At 40.9% G+C, this 14,013-nt stretch overlaps 1 long non-coding RNA gene across 2 annotated transcripts; it reads left to right on the top strand.

Moving 5' to 3' along the window:
* Positions 1-4,765: 4,765 nt before the first annotated feature.
* Positions 4,766-7,020, top strand: LOC111587918 (uncharacterized). 2 transcript variants are annotated; one of them, XR_008600942.1, is made up of 4 exons: positions 4,776-5,172; positions 5,287-5,964; positions 6,041-6,173; positions 6,256-7,020. It is a non-coding gene; the product is annotated as an uncharacterized LOC111587918 (long non-coding RNA). The 2 variants fall into 2 exon arrangements; XR_008600941.1 differs by having other exon boundaries at positions 4,766-5,172; positions 6,041-7,020.
* The last annotated feature ends 6,993 nt before the right edge of the window (positions 7,021-14,013 follow it).

Below are 14,013 nucleotides of genomic sequence, written 5' to 3'. Positions count from 1 at the left end.
AGAGAATGACTAACGGGGTAAAGCAAACAGTAGATCATGCAGTAGAGCTGCAAGGATTAATCACAAAGGTGCCGGTCAGTAGAGGAAACCGTGACTTTAAAGGTCAAACACTCCCGTTGTGGGAGAATGTTAGGGGAAAAAGCGAGCCTCGATAATGAAAATCAGGGTAGGGATGCAAAAATTCATCTCCTGCCAGCTAAGAAAACCAGGAAAATATCATCAGTATAGAGTTGGAAATTAGTGATTGTGATGTTTATGATATATGCAAGCAAATGGTGACACATGGAAGACAAATGTAGTTTTAAAACAACTGCCCCCTGTAGGACAATGCTGGGGCAACAACTTTCTCAAATAAAACCACAGAATGATTTGTCAAAATCATTGGCAATGTTTTAGAAATAAAAGCATATCCTGTTCTAATATGGCAGTGGAGGTTTTGGTTACAATAGTTTATATATATAGTTAATATTTAGTTTCAGTTTACTAACTAAGGGTAGTTTATTGGAATGTCTGTTGTTCTCAGGCCTCTTTTGAAAAAGAGACTAGATTAAATAATGTTTAAGGAGGGCTTTTATTTCACAGTTAAGATAATAACCACTTTGTCAAACATGAGGAAATATCACAGTAAAAAACTAATTTCTTTAGTGTGGATGAGCATATGACGTTTCAAATAACATGACTGCCTGAAAGATTTCCCACACTGGTTACAACAATGTGTTTGTAGACTGATCCAGCTCTCCTTTACTGAAACCACTCCCACCCTCATCGAGACATCTGTACAGATCCCAGCAGGTCTGGTCCTATGGAGCAAAAAACAAAGTGTCAGTCACAGCAGTGCAAGAGGACAAAAAATGGCAAATGCTACTGAATTACACAGGAAGAGGTAAGGGTGTAGCAGTACACAAAAATCACTGTTGGGCACACACACTCAGCTTTGAGATCATGGTTCATTATGTTCAGAGCGTAAAATGGGAACAAGAAATACAAAGCATTACAGTGCTTCTTTTGTCCTTTATTCAAATTAAACACGGGTGCGATGAACAGACTATGACTGCATTTTCTCAAAAAAGCCTGTCAACACTGCTGTAAGTGGCAGCAACTTACTAACAACAAAGTAAAATTTACAAAAGTAAATTCAAATCTTTTTTTTCTACGCTATTATTTTTGGCCTTTTATCGGCTTTATTTAGGCACAGTGAGATAGAGACAGGAAACAGGGAGAAGAGCTGGGGGAAGACATGCAGCAAAGGGTCGCGAGCGGGAATCGAACCCGGGCCGCTGCGTCGGGGGCCAGCTCTGTACATGCGTCACCCGCGTAACACGTTGAGCCATACGGGTGTTACAGCAGGGCCTTGAAGCATTTGGAAGATTATAGAAGTGCATATTGTGCTGACCTCAATATCATCCAAAATAACCAACACAAATGTGTGTAAAATGTTGATAGCTGTTTTATACAGCTAAAACAAAGGACACCGATGCGTATAATATGTGTACAGGACATTGAAAACATATCATCATGTTCATTTTATGTTTACCCAGTCGTCCTCATCAAATTAAGAAACGTCATTAAATATGAAGCAAAAAAAAAAAAAAAAAAAAAAACGTCAATCATTTATTTAGAGACTTTAAAGATTGAATGGAGTCAAACTGACCCCAAAAGCAATAGGAGGGCTAACTATATAGAGCAGTGATCATCAACTGGCGGCCCGCGGGCCGAATCCGGCCCGCCGAACCGTCCAATCCGGCCCCCGACTGGATTCCAAAATTGTGAGGATCAAAGAGAAAATATCATGTGGTCCACACTATTAAAGCAACTGAAAACAACAATAACTGAGACTCTTAACTATCAGTAATCCCCACCATTTATGACTCTATTTAGGCTACATTCCGAAATGAGGACAGACTCGCTGCACTGTTTAACATTTATTGTTTCACACAGTTCTTTTTTTTAACATAACTTTTCCTCATGCCCTTACTTAACATTTGGTTTTTATTTCAAAGTCTCAACAAGAAGCTTCAAACTAGTAGACTTCTCAGGACAAAAAAAGGAGGAAAAACCAACTGGCATAACTTAAAAATAGCATGGTAAATAAATACTAACCTGGTACCAGAACAAAACAGGTCACAAATAATGTTCGCACATAAAATAAAACGTTAAGTGGGCTATAGCGATTTCAGATCACAAGGCTGAAATGGGCTCCTCACACTGCTTAATGGCTGAACTTACATTTCCCCTCTGACACCAACTTTTTCACATCGGGCTTGGCCGCTGTCAGACTTATGCGCAAGCAGTCCTCCAAAGACTGGTTTGACAGTCGGTTCCTCTCGTGTGTTTTTGTCGAGTTCATCTTGGAGAACGCAGCCTCGCAGGTGTAGGTTGAACCCAACATGGTGAGCACATACACAGCCAGCGTCTTCAATGTGCCATAGTCCTCGGGACAAGACACCCAGAATGCGCTCAGGCTTTCAGCACCATGGAGAGCAGCCTGGATTTCAGCCAGCTCGCTCTGAATGGACGCCTCGTCCAACGGCATCATTTTCACAGCGTTTGTGGAGAATTGTGGTGTTGTCCTCCAGCGGAAGCAATGCCAGCAGCTCCTCTCGGAAATCTTTGCCATCAAAGTATCTGACAAAAACGCACAACTGTGAAATATCCGTGTTGTCAGTGGACTCATCAATAGCCAGTGAAATGTATTTGGCTTCCTTGATCCCGTCAATGACAGCTGGCTGGACATGCTCTGCCAAGACGTGGACACGACGTGCAGCAGTTGAAGCAGAGAGAGGCATTTGTTTGACAGATGCAATAACTCTGTCCATGGATTTGTCGGGGGCACCGTTCCTCCAGAACGGTGACCATGCTCTCCTTTAAAAGCTCACTTTCCGTGAAAGGCCGGTTATGTTTGCAAAGCACCCAGGCAGCCTGCAGAGATGCACACCTTACTCTCTCTTGATCAGTTAAAGTTCGAGTAATAATGCCATTTGCACGGGTGCAGGCAGATTTCAATGTGGCCATTTTTCTCTGACGGGCCTCTGACTGCTCAGGATATGAATCCTTGAAATTTGTATGTTTAGTGTTGTGGTGACGGCGCAGATTATATTCTTTTGCAACAGCAACAGTTTCGTTGCAAATGAGGCATACAGGTGACGCATTTCGGAAGGTTGGCATGATAAATGCCTACTTTTCAGTCCAGTCATTATTAAAGGATCTGTTTTCCACATCCCTAACCTAAACAGCTACCACAGCATTCTGCAGCACCATGCAGAACCCTCTGGTCAGGGGTTTATCCTACAGCAAGATAATGACCCAGAACATCAGTCCACGCTCTGCCAGAACTACTTTAGGAACAAATAACCAGACGATGAGCTTGAAAACATGGAGTGTCAGCACAGTCTCCAGACTTCAACCCCATGGAGCTGGTTTGGGATGAATTGGACAGAAGAGTGAAAGTAAAACAACCTACAAGTGCCACACATCTATGGGAACTTCTGCAACAGGGTCGGGAAGAACTTTCTGAAGAATATTTGATTTCTATTGTGGAAAGAATGCCACGAGTGTGTTCAGCTGTTGTATCTGGCAAAGGCGGCTACTTTGACGAGTAAATAGTTTAGAATACATTTTGGTTTCTAAATAGGTTTTTTTGAACATCATTTGTTTATGTGTTCTATGCTTTCATTTCAGAGTACAATGAGACATGAACATGCATACTTTCCAATACAGAACTGGAAACATTTAGGTGTTCTTAAACTTTTGACCGGTAGTGAGTGTGTGTGCGCACACACACACACACACACACACACACACACACACACACACACACACACACTATAGTATTCAGAGCTTTAAAAGTAAAAAATTTTTAAATCAGCTCTAAAACTAGCAGGCAGCCAAAGACGAAAGGACAGGTGTAATGTGTGCTCGTTAAAAATGTTGAGAGGAGAGAGACTTTTTGCTGCAGACAGAGAAAAGGGAGTTGCAATAATCTAGCTGTGATGAAATAAAATCATTGATGACTGTTTCAGGTGTTTCGGTGGACGGAAATAACTTCATTTTAGCCAAGTCAAATAGATTGACAGAAGAGGCATGATAGATTTGGAGATAAGATGAGAATTTGTATCTAGTATGTTTGCAAGCTGAGTCTTGTAAGAGACAGTGCCAATTATGAGTCCTATTTTAAGTTAAGCTGCAGGAAATTTTGAGCAAACCATTTTTAAATATCCCTGAAAAAGTTTATGAGTGGAAAATTTAATTCAAGTTCCTAGGATCATAGCTGAGGTAAACCTGGGTATCGTATGAATAAAATGTGGATGTGGTTTGATGTGGTTATATATATATATATATATATATATATATATATATATATATATATATATATATATGTGTGTGTGTGTGTGTGTGTGTGTGTGTGTGTGTGTGTATGGTTTATATATATATATATATATATATATATATATATATATATATATATATATATATATATATATATATATATATATATATATATATATATATACATATCAATGTAATTGATCACACCGTACAGTAAGACTCCAACCACATACTGTATTACCTGTAGTACTACACCGCCCTCTGTGGGTCAGTCACAGTATTTCCATCTAATCACCAGCAGCTTGTGCCATCACCAATCATGCGTCATGGCTGCTTGAGTTTCTTTTTCCTAACGCGCCAGAGTCGCCACTGATCTTTGCTTTTATTTGGTTTCATCCGTTGAGAAACTTTAATTCGTTTAACGCCACTCGTGACGTCACGGCCCCGCCTCCTCCCTCCTCCCCTGCCGGAGGTGGGGAGTCTCTTGAGCCGCGATTCCACAAGCATCTACTCGGCGCGGTACGGTTCGCCACTATTGTATCTGACTCGGCTCGTCTCGGTTTAGTTGTTTTTCCATATAGCGTCATCGTGGGTGGAGTCGTCATAGCGCAGCGAGCCGAAAGTCCCTTAACGTCATTTGCGTGCGACACAAACGCAACATAACGGAGACGATGGTTCACCTGCTGCTCGGTCTGTGGCTTTCTGTCAGATTCAAAGTAATAGAAGAGTCGGAGAAAGCTGAGAGCGGCGAGTCGGAACACTCAGGAGACACTCAGGAGAGTTTGGGAGGCGATGCAGCAGTATCAAGCTGAAGACAAGAGGATATGAACGAGACGACATATGAGGGTAAGCTAATGCTAGTTCGCTAGCTATCGTGTATCAGTCCTGTGAACGACCCTGTAATGGCTGCAGTTTGTCGCTATTAGGTATTAAAATATGTATGCTGTGTATGTGTTGCAGGTGGCTCTCTTGTGAGACTTCATGGGATTTACCTGAAGCAGCAGCACATGAGCCTGCAGTGGCACAAGGTGTAGAGGAGGAGGACAGAGATGTACAGGATGCACTGATGCACTACGTGTCATGCAAAAGTTAAGTTATTCTTCTCGCTATACTTCCGTTTTTCAGTCCCCAGACTGCTATTGTTTTCTTTAATGCAATTCTGACAATAAACTTTTGTACCTTTTGCAGATGTGTCTGTGCTATTGTTTTATTTGTGAAGGTTAGCAAGATTACATGACAAATTAAACACCAAAACATTAAAACAGCTGTTTTAAGAATATTCCAGTTTGATAAATCAGTATTGCTTTGGTGTAATTCAGTCAACGGAATTATGAACCATAAAGGAGTTTGTGTTAAAACATGTTAAATCCCATTAAACATAAATGCATTATTAGTGTGACAGGAGGCCGTCTCCCTCCTGGCCGCTGTTGGGCGCCGTGCCAGCGGTGCGAGTACCGTAATCGCTGGGCGGTACCATGCGCCCTTTATATTCAGGTGTGCAGCGGTGGAGCTTCCTGTCCTCCGCTCCCTGCTTGCTTCCGTGGTGGCTGTGGTTTGGCATGACGGCGTTGGTGGACGCAGCCGTTCTCTGGTGTATCCAGCTGTTGTGATTGCCGTCAAGGCATGCTGTCTGAATACGTAAGTGTTCTGCCGCCTTCTTTTATTTTTGGCGTGTGATTACATCTGCTGATCACCATATTTCCACTCCTTCCAGCGTGGCTGAGTGCTGGGGTGAATTCCCCGGGGTGAAGCGGGGATCTGCTGGAGCCCTGCTGGGCATAGGATCACAGGCTCGCTCTGGGTGTGTGTGAGCCGTATTCTTGTGGCTCACACCCTCCAGTTGCCAGGTACGTGACGGGTTGGTTTCCCCAGCCGCTATTCTGATTTTATGTAATGAGTTTTTTAACTCAGTGTTATTTTTCTTTCCAGTTAACAGCCCGGCATAATCGGACTGCCACCATCACTTCAAGCTGAGCTGCTGTTTTGGTTCTCTTTAATATTTGTTTGGTGAACTGTTTATGTTTTTTTCATTCAGTTGTTTGCGGCGGCTTGGAGCGGACTTCTCAGCCCAGCAGGGCTGAGTGCCGTCTGCGTCCACTCCGTGCAGAGGCTGGTTGTGTTGCTGCTGTGTCAGAACTTGTACAGCTGCAAGGGCTACTTCAGTTGATGGTGTTTTGTTTTCTTTGTTATTTGGAAATTAATTCAGGTATTTCCTTTTGGTGTCTTGGTTTGCTTTGTTGCATTACTTTAATTGTGTTTTTGTTATTTTCTTTGTGAGTTTATTTAGCCTCATGTATTGATTTAATTCATCATTTATTGTTCTTTGGTTTTGTTTTCTTTTGTCCACACCAGTTATGGTTAGTTTGGGCACGTTTTATTAATCTTTGTCTCTGTCTTCTGTGTACAGGTGCTGTGGCTTACTGTGGCAGTTATTTCCTGCTGGTGGTGTCTTCTTCACGGTCCCCCCTTTCTTTTGGTTTTGTGTGTGTATTATTTGCAGTGTCACGGGTGATTCATTTGAGGATTCCTCTCCCCTTTTTGGTTGTCCTGCCACAGGTTAAGCCCCAGCCTGGGTTTTTTTTTTTTTTTTTTAATTCCTTGTTGCCCATTCTTTCTTTTAGTTAGTATATGTTAACTGCTGTGTGACATTATTTCCTTCCTCACAAATTGTTAATAAACATTGTTAAATTTGAACACGTCTCGCCCCCCTGTGTTAATGGAACTTGTTGAGCCTTAATTGGTTTAGGGACAGTGAAACACACCTGAGCTAGGATTTCCTGGGTGCAAGTCCCAGGTGGCGTTGTCGGGACCATAATTGGTCTAATTGGCTACAAACATTCCTCGAATTTCGCCACATTAGGGAATACAGAACTGTTTGGTTCAGACTGTTGACTCTTTTCCTACCAGTGTCTTAACAGACAAAATGAAAAGTTATGATGCAATCACATAAGTCACAAAATAGTTTATTAGTCAGCATCAAAATCAGAACTATTTACAATGTGCAAAGTACAAACTGTGGTGGGCCTCTCCTACAGTGGAGGACTAAAAGTAAAACTATATACAACTAAATCTCAAGTCTCTGGGAGGTGGACTCACTGGCTGCCCACTGCCTGCACCAGCTGCCCCAGTACACCCAGCACTGCCTGCACCAGCTGCCCCAGCACAGCCAGGAACGACTGGTTGAAGGCAGCATTCTGGGCCATCTCCTCACGCTGCAAGGCCGCTTCATTCTCTCTTGCCTCGCTGAGGAGCAACCAGATGTTCTCATCATGCTGGGCACGGTTCCGCTCCTTCTCGGCCTGCATCTCCACAAGTACACTTGGAAGTTCCAATTTTCTGTTGCACCTTTTCCTCTTGCCTAGACCAAAGACAGAAAAGTGATCAGAATCGGCTTTAGTAAGTACACAACATGCAAGGAATTTGGTTTCGGCTGTTAGTGTCACACTAGGAATATGGAAGAGGGTAATAAAAAATACAGAAACTATAGAAAGAGGAACAGGAAGAAAAATGAAAGAGCAAAATTAAATAAAACAATATATACAGAAATTTACAGCTAGCCTGGAATAATCACATTACAAGGCCACATCTACAAATGTAAACACTGCAACACAACTCAGACATGACTGCATGTTCACAGTTGAATTATGTAAACTATTGGAAAAACAAACTAAACTAGCTCTTTCATGTGTATGAAATAAAGAAAAAGTTCATCACCTACATCTTCAAATTAAACGGCAAAGTGTTGCTCTCCTCTACTTGCAGCAATACAAGGAAAAACAACACGGGCCACAAGAATATCACAGGCCCTCTCAAGAATGACCCTGAGGTGACATAGACACTATAAATGAGCTTTCACCAAACCTAGGATCATCTACACCTGTGCTCTTGTCCTACAATGAGCCTGCTTGAACTTCTGTTGGGGGTCAACTTAGAAGATCATCACTCTGGCTTGACATGGTAACCTCTATCACCCACCAAAAGACCATCAAACTCTCCTGTAATGTACACTGGATACATTACAGTATATTGAAGAACATAGACAAGTCAATCATATTGTTAAAATCTTTAGGCAACTTAGCACATTGCAGTCTATTGCTCAAGTTAAACCCATCACAAATCCTCAAGCCATGAACAAAACCACACCACTTGACCTCCACACTAGAAATAATATACGCAGCACCACATATGATCTTAACAGTGCAGAAAATAACACATGTTGAACTATAATGCAGCCTTTAACATTTTGAAATTGTACTCAATCTACCTGCAGCCCACCTGCACATTTATGCTGTCAATGCACTTCCTACTCACATAATCAGCTTCAGTATGTCAGGCAACTGTGATGGTGATGTGTGTGCCATCTATGCAGCCAATCACACTGAGAAATCCTAAAAGACATTAAAATTACTAAGCCCAATCTGACATTGCAACATGATGTCATTAACAGAACATAATGTAACATTAATTTAACACATCTCTACATCATTGATCTGCAATCCTGTGAAACTCCTCCTTCATGGCTCTGACAGGTTTATGTCCAGGGAAAACCACAAAGATGAGTAAAAACCCTTTCAAGGCCAAGCACACTTTCCTGCCTCTCCTACACACAGCTGCCTTACTGAAGTGCTCTGCACCTCACACATTATATGGAAACACTTCCATTTGCAAAGAACCACAGTGCAACACACAATATCTGCTGGGATGTCACACCATAACTGCACTTGGTAATGTCACAAATGTAAGGACAGATTAGGTTGTGGATGTAGATTATGAACTGTGATGTAAAACAGTACCACTCTAAAACACAACTATTCAGAAATGCAACAACATCTATGCACAGTCTGATAACAATCTCCCAAAAAATATTTAATTCTCTGCACAGTAATGCTGCTCCTTCAGCCACTGCACCATTAATCAAAGGACATGACATTTTGACACACAGCAGAACTGGGCTTCACAAAAACTCACCTGCTGACTGAATGAATGACAAAATCAAATAACACATGTGGCTGAAAAAGGCCAGAGACGGAGAGGAACTCAAGGTTTACTGAGATAAACCTGGTCCCGACCAGGTTACATTCATAGACTCCGTTACTACAGTAACTAACCAAAAGCTTTACTTACCTCTCTTTCTGAAACAGGCTAGAGTTACCCCTCTGTCTCTAGTTTGAGCTACTTCCCCTTGTGAAACAGAAAACCCTGAGTTTCCCTTATTTCAGGGTTAACAAACTCAGACTTTTCACTAAACCTACTGTTACAAGATTTTTTATATTATCATTAATGATAATATAAAAACCTTCTAACATTCCCTCCTGTTTATCATTAATACATTCCTGGTGTCCCGTCCTCCGTGCTGCTGAGCGTCTCTGTGGCCACATGAGCGGAGTCTGAGAGCAGCAGCAGCTCTGGGATTTACTACCGGGACTGAGGGAGCATCTGGATTAACACCACACACCAGATTTTTTATTTGTCTTTTTGTTTTGTTTTGTTTTGTTTTGTTTTTTTTTTGAATTGTTGAAGCTTTTTTTTCTATTTCTGGTCTGAATGAACAACCTGCAGTCATGTCTTGGGGTCGGGATGATGTGAGCAAGCTGACAGAAAGTACCTACAAGGCTGGTTTGTTTTTATTGTTAACACAGAGAGCAGAAATCAGCGTTTTACAGTCAGGTGAGGCTGGTTTGTTGTCATTTAAGGGAACCCCAAAGGTTAAAAAAAAAAAAAAAAAAAAAAAAAAAAAATATATATATATATATATATATATATATATATATATATATATATATATATATATATCATGTTTCAATAAATCTAAATCTAAATCTAAATCTTAAATCGTTCGCCAAGTGTAAAGCTAAATGTTTAGAAATTATGCAAATTAGGCAGGTTAGCGCCAGTCTTCCACGCCCCTTGCCGTAGCCTCAGCTCACGAAGCCCCGCCCATACCTCCGACTGCGGCTCAGTGGGTGATGCGAGGGGAAGAAGCAGACATGGCGGGCTCGCTCCAATCAGACCAACACGAGAGGGCGGTTATGGCCGGTGTACGGGCTGCACTTTAGTCCACACCACAAACGGTAAGTGAAGCGGTTGAATTTCAACTCATTAACTCATTCTGGACAGAGTTACTGTTAACTTAATTAGCCAGACCGACAGGCTAACGTTACCTTTCGTCAGTGTGATGCTAGCAAAGGTTATGTGATTCACATTAAAGATTTCCTTTTGCTGTGTTTGAAAAACGTAAGCTCATTTAATCACTGCTTAGTGGGTACCAGTAGCAACAGTGACCATGCTGGGCTGTGATTAATATGTTAAAATGTAATTTACAAGTAGCTAACGTTAGCTTGATTGCCAGCTAAGGTTTACCTGGTCTTTACAAGTCTAAAATTCCTCCAATTTAGGCCGCAAGTCTAGGAGTTAAGCTACATATAGTTAGATCTTAAATATGTTGGTATTAAATATATTTAATATGTTGTAATATGTATGTTTTTATACACGCAAACCTTTAGTGATTAATGAGAGATCTTTATTTCCATCTGTAAAATAAATCAACCCTGATCCACTTGTAAGTCATCTTGAAATTGATTCATTTATTGATAAGCCAACATTTAGTGTAGTTATTTGAAGTGATTTAAGTGTAGTGACTTGAGACACAATGTAGAAAGAGATATTAACCGAAACAGTGTTTTATAGGTTCGTAAGTAATTAACTACTTAAAATTGGATAATTACTTTTGCCCAGTCTTTAACCAGTCTACCTACCCTGTGTTAGGGACAGGGGCTTTTCCACCACATCTGACATTTAAAACTTTGTTTCAGGTTTCCACACCACAGATACCTCTGGCCGGGCCCCTCACGTACTTCAAGTTTTGCCGCGACCACCACGTCACTAAGATCGGTAAGTAAAGCTGTCATATGTGGCCAAATAACGTAATGTAGGACACACTGGAAATGAGAACAGGTTGATATGTTTTGTGCAAATCAGGATACCTGTTGGCAAATTGAATTAAGCCTAGGATTGATTAAAGACGCACTTGATAGAATTAATTTTTTTTTATTAATTTTGAAGTTCAACACTGGTCAAAGTAGGTTTATGTAAACAGTGATGTGGATTTTTTTTTCCTTGGATGGCATATATTTACATTCTGTGTGATACAAAAGCCTCCACATCACTCAATTTCAGCATATAGGCATATAGCATATAATTCAGATGTGTTGAATGTTTTAAAAGCAGCATCAGGTTTGTCAAAATGTATATTTAGTATTTTTGTTTTGAAGGTCTGCGAGAACTTTGACCAAAGAAGAAATCATAGGAATAGTATGGGCACATAGTGAGAGGGTGGTCACAACAGCCTACAGACCAATCTACATGAGCCGAGGGAATGTGTGGATGACTGCCCTCCGACAGTTTAGCAGGCATAGATTCGCTGACAGCACAGACATGCTGTATGTCACTTTTGCCAGCGATGAAGACACCAATGAGGATGCAGAAGACCTTGGAGGCCCCAGACGAGAATTCTTCCATCTACGTGGAAAAGCTGTCTTTAAAGACAGTGGAGCATTTGAAGGTAATCTTTTTTTGCATAAGTGCTGTGTAAAAAAATGTCATAGTATAGCATGTGGCTCAAAAAAGTCATAGTATAGCATGTCGCCCAAAAAACGTCATAGTATAGCATGTGGCTCAAAAAACGTCATAGTGTAGCATGTCGCTCTAAAAATGTCATTGTATAGCCTTTGGTTCAAAAAATGTCACAGCATAGCATGTCGCCCAAAAAAACGTCATAGTATAGCATGTCATCCAAAAAACATCATAGTATAGCATGTCATCGAAAAAACATCATCGTATAGTATGTCTCTCTAAAAACGTCATAGTATAGCATGTCGTTCAACAAAATGTCGTAGTATAGCATGTCGCCCAAAAAAGTCATAGTATAGCATGTCGCCCAAAAAACTTAATAGTATAGCATGTCGCTCTTAAAAACGTCATTGTATAGCCTTTGGTCCAACAAAACGTCACAGCATAGCATGTCATCCAAAAAACATCATAGTATAGCCTTTAGTCCACAAAACATTGTTTTGTCCTGACTGTCTGAAGTAGGTGAGGAGCAACACAAAAACAGTCCAAACGCTGGTTTCCAGAGGGTTAGACGAGTATTTATTTGAAAGAGGAAGTTTACAACAACACAACATGTGAGGGGGTTAAAAGCAAATGGGTGTTGGTAAAATAAAAATAAATAAACAGAACTAAAAGTGAACTTCATGTTGACATTGATGGGCATTCCAACCAGGAACAAAGTAAAAGATAATCGATACAAAAAAAACCTCTTCCTGTTCACCTCTTAAAACCCAAAAACACACCGCAGTAGCAGCCTAAACTAAAACGACCACTGGGTTCCCTGTTTTTCTTTCTGAACAATTCAAAGGTCCCTCTCTATCTCCCCACACATCCACCAACCACTGGAACACATCTCCAAAGTTCTGCCGGGCCAGCTCAGCTTCCCCTCAGAAGAAGTTCCGCCACCTGCCAGATGAAGGAGCCTTTTGAGAGGCAGCTGGCATCGTGATTGGACTGTACTTTGGTCTGTTCCAATCCAGCTTCAGCTCCAGAGACGGCAGGCGGGACGAGTCAACGGAGGCCGGGTGGACGAAGGCATGCAGCTGAGTACAATCCAGAAAACAACAGAGGAGGAGTGCAGCGGCCCAGGGCCAGAACAACCACAGTAGCATCGTATGTCTCTTAGAAAACATCATAGTATAGCCTTTGGTATGAAAAAACGCCATCATATACATCGTATATTGTACAAATAACAAGTCAAAGGAAAGAGACATACATTGTAGAATTGTAGTAATTCTGGGCTGACTGATTTACTGATTATCAGTATTTTTGTTTTTTACCGATTTACGGTAATAAATCAATTTAAAAATGGCGCTACTTTGGCTCTGAACCTTGATCTACCTGTGGTCGCTCTGTCTTCTGGAGTGATTTGATTGGTTATACGTCATGAATAAAACTCCTTTAACATCTGTAAACAAAACAAAAACGTATCAACAAATTTTTCTGTTAAAGTTTGTGTTCTTGTAAGTTTAACTCCAAGATTATAAATACTTTCATTTACTGCAAATGAATATCCAAATGAATATACTCTAAATGTTTCACTAATAATCATTATCAGCCTTAAAAACCCACAAAACACCCCTCTATACTAGACCACACTTAGTACAGTCCGGTTCCCCCTTCTATAAATCTGCTTGGAATCTTCCACTTCCTGTTTGTCAAAGTGGCCTTCCACCTGGACAGGTTTTGTTGGAGCTCATGCAACAAACATTTTGGGTAACTGCACTTTAATATGGATGGATGACACTGAATTAGAGTCTGTTTTAATGAGACTGAGTTAAGATGTGTAGCTCTGTCATTAAATAGGAAATTATTTCTCAGAATTCACAGAGGAAAGTCTGAAATGTTTGCTAGGTTAGCGTCCCACGTGTTCTTTGGCTCAGCTAAAGCTAACTCTCTCCAACTTCGGATCTCTTGAGTTGCTTGTTGTTAAAATATCTTGCTGTAGGTGCTGAAGCTCAGAAAGTCTGAGATGTTTGTTCAAAATAAGCTCATTCTCAAGTCTTATCTGAACTGTCTTCTTTTGTTTTAACTTTCCCTGAACTTAGGAGTTAATGAAAGAGCAGCACATCCAGACTC

Source organism: Amphiprion ocellaris, unplaced genomic scaffold, assembly GCF_022539595.1.
Source record: "Amphiprion ocellaris isolate individual 3 ecotype Okinawa unplaced genomic scaffold, ASM2253959v1 Aocel_unscaffolded155, whole genome shotgun sequence".
Lineage (NCBI taxonomy): Eukaryota > Metazoa > Chordata > Actinopteri > Pomacentridae > Amphiprion > Amphiprion ocellaris.
Note: the sequence above shows the minus strand (reverse complement) of the source record. Positions and strands in the feature narration are given on the sequence as shown.